This window comes from Sturnus vulgaris, chromosome 2, assembly GCF_052056855.1.
Source record: "Sturnus vulgaris isolate bStuVul1 chromosome 2, bStuVul1.hap1, whole genome shotgun sequence".
Classification (NCBI taxonomy): Eukaryota; Metazoa; Chordata; class Aves; order Passeriformes; family Sturnidae; genus Sturnus; species Sturnus vulgaris.
The window spans coordinates 102,419,028-102,422,142 of record NC_142244.1 but is presented as its reverse complement, the minus strand read 5'-3'; positions in this window follow the sequence as shown (position 1 = coordinate 102,422,142).

The window sequence follows — 3,115 nt, the reverse complement described above, 5'->3', positions numbered from 1 at the left end:
AGGGCGCGCAATCGGTTCCGGCGGGCGCGCGCTGTGCCCGCGCCTGAGGGGCGGCGGGGTTCGTGCGGCCTGAGGGCACAGACAGGCAGCACCTGGGGAGCCAGATTCACCAAACTGTCCCAAAGACCACGGGCGAGGGAGTGCACAGAACGTTCCGTTGTCAAAGTATCACAGCACGGGTCAGGTTGGAAGGGACCACAGTGGATCATTGCTCCAACCTCCCTGCTCAAGCAGGGCCATCACGGGGCGCAGGGCTGTGTCCAGATGATTCCTGAATATCTCCAATGAGGGAGACTCCACACCCTCTCTGCGCAATCTGTTCCAGTGCTTGGTCACACACAGTAAAGAAGTTCTTGCTCATGTTCAGGTGGAATTTTCTGTGGATTAGTTTCTGCCCGTTGCCTCTTGTCCTATTGCTTGGCACCACCAAGACTGTGATCCACCGCTGGACCCATCCTCTGACACCCGTTTTTGATTATAGATGTTAATGAGGTCTCCTCTCAGTTGTCTCCTGAAGGCTGAACGGGCCCAGTTCCCTCAGCCTTTCCTGACTGTGTAATGTCCTCAGCCCTGTTGGGTGCCTGTGCAGTGGTGTCTGAGCTTGCCTGGGGTGTTGCTGCACATGGCAGTACCTGAGTGACGCTCCAGGCTGCCCGCAGCCTGTGCTCTGTGTGTGAGCTGCCTTGGTTGTGTTGGGAATTGTGTGTGGGAGTGAGGTGTTCCGTGCCTGCCATGAGGTGAACTTTGAGAGTGTTCCTCGGCTGCTGGGAGCATGGCTGCCCTGCCCCACGGCCTCTCAGAGCTGAGGAGAGTCACAGTTCCACTGCAGCAGCAGCAGCAGCAGCACGCCAGTGTGGTACATTGATCAATTTAGCTCCCACTGCTGATGTATTTCCATCATTGTCTCTGAGGCATAGTACCTGACCTGAATAAACTATTCCACACAGACCCTCATGGGTATGATGGGTGGAAATATGCAAATTGTCAGTAATCAATTCCTCTGTGACAGAAGTGATAGATTGAAGCCTTCAGAGGCAGTGTGTTTGTAGCTTTCATTTGGGCATGTTTTGCATAGCTATTAATAATGTAAATTGTGGATTAAGGTCTAAATTATCCTCCTAAACCACAATGTAGGAGCTTATTTCCTGTATCCTGGAGGTGGTACACTGCAGAAACAGCCGGAGCTGCTGACGGTGAAGCATACCACAGCAGGCTCTGTCAAAATCTGACTAATTGACTGTGCTGTTCATTAGCAGCATAATGAGTATCCTCTTACTCTGAAGCTCAGTGAAGTTATTCAAAGCAAGCATGTGACTGCTATAGTCAGCAGTTACATTTGCCACTTGACCAATGAATATTCAGACCACGACCTCTCTGCTGTTACTTAACCTTGTGTCAGATCCTGGACTCCCTTAAAATGAAGGAGTTGTCATCAGTAGTACTTCCACTGTTCCTTGTGCAGAACATACATGTAAAATAACACATAATTTGCTGTTTCTTGTATACAGGAGATGGCAGTATTGTGCATTTAACAACCGATGAACTATTGACACCCATGAAAGTTTTGAAAAAAACAACCAAATATTTCATAATCTTATTTCATTAGGAAATTATAACTGTATCTTTAATCGTCCTATCAACAGAGGAAGTGCTGTAATATCAACCTTCCTTTAAACTATTTATCAGTCTAAATTGAGAAATTCTATCGTTTCTTTATTTGGTATGCTACATTAAATCATGGAATTTTTCCAGTGTTCTTGGGGAAGGCACCATCTTAAGCTTATACATTTCAGCAATTTAAAGTAGGATCTCATTTTAAGAAAACAAAAAAATGTAACAGCTATTACAGATATTCATAATGATTCTGGGAAAATCTGTTATTCTCTTCAAAACGAGAATACAATAGTTGCATTTTTCTCCATTTTGTTTATTTTTATTAATTTATACACATATAGCAGCTTGAACTTCAAGTCCAGGTGCAGACTTCCATACAATTTAATTGATAACGGTGTCAGAAAGAAAAAGATATGGTAATTCCAGGCAAGAGCCATTCACATATCCAAAGTAATACTGCAGTCCAGTCAGTAGCTTTTATTCCTTACACTGGAATTATAGACCACAGGGCTTCACAAGCATAGTTTATTTTTTTGGCAGCCTTCAGCTTGTGGAACTCACTCTTCCATTTTTCTAAAGAGAAATACTCCTTCATGGTCCAGTACCATGTGAACCCCATCACAAGAAGGTCAGTACTGGATGCACAGATTGTACTATACAGAAGAGCCCAGGACAGAGAAACTTTGATCTTACAACTTGTAGTTACCACGCAGTAACTACCATGCATGTTCCACGTTGCACTATAAATCTCTGTGTCTTTCAAGATGTATGCACAGAACTGTGCATGCACAGTAGAGCAGCTCTGTGTTGAAGTGCAGTGACTCTGTCTGGCACACATTTGAACTTCCTTTCCCTGTGGCTCTTCTGGTTTCCATTTCTTGTATTTTCTGCCGTTGTAGACTGACATAAGCAGATAAGAAAGGTTCACTCTTTTTGTATGCTCAAGCCCTCTGTGGAAAAAAGATACATTTGATAAACATACAGATTATGTAAAAGTTTTCCTCAATATAATATTTGCCATATATAATATGGCATATATATATTTGCTCCAGGAGAAGAGTGGTACCTTCCCTCATGGAATTGTACATCTCTTTTTTTTTTCTTTTTTTTTTTTCCAGGTGATGCAAATGGAAATAAGTGAACACGAGGGAAATTGCAATCAAATCACTAGCTTGGATTTGTCGGACCTAGAGAATGTGCGCTAAGTAGGAGACATCCAGGAAGTGTGGGTTTGGGATGGGTCAGTTTTCATTGACACTTCTTGGCGTGTTGTTTGTATAATAAATGAGACGATGAAGTGGTGGCAGCAGCACCATCCTCCCACCCCCTCCATGCTGGAAGTCTCTGTTTGCTTGCTCTCAGTGCCAGCCCTGCTGCGGGTTGTCCTTGGTGCTTCCCGCTGCAAAGTGCCCTTTCCAAGGCAATATATGGGAATGCTGGCAAGTGCATCCTTCCCCCACCTGCATGACTGTCTTGAGAGCTAAATGATTTCTCAGCCACT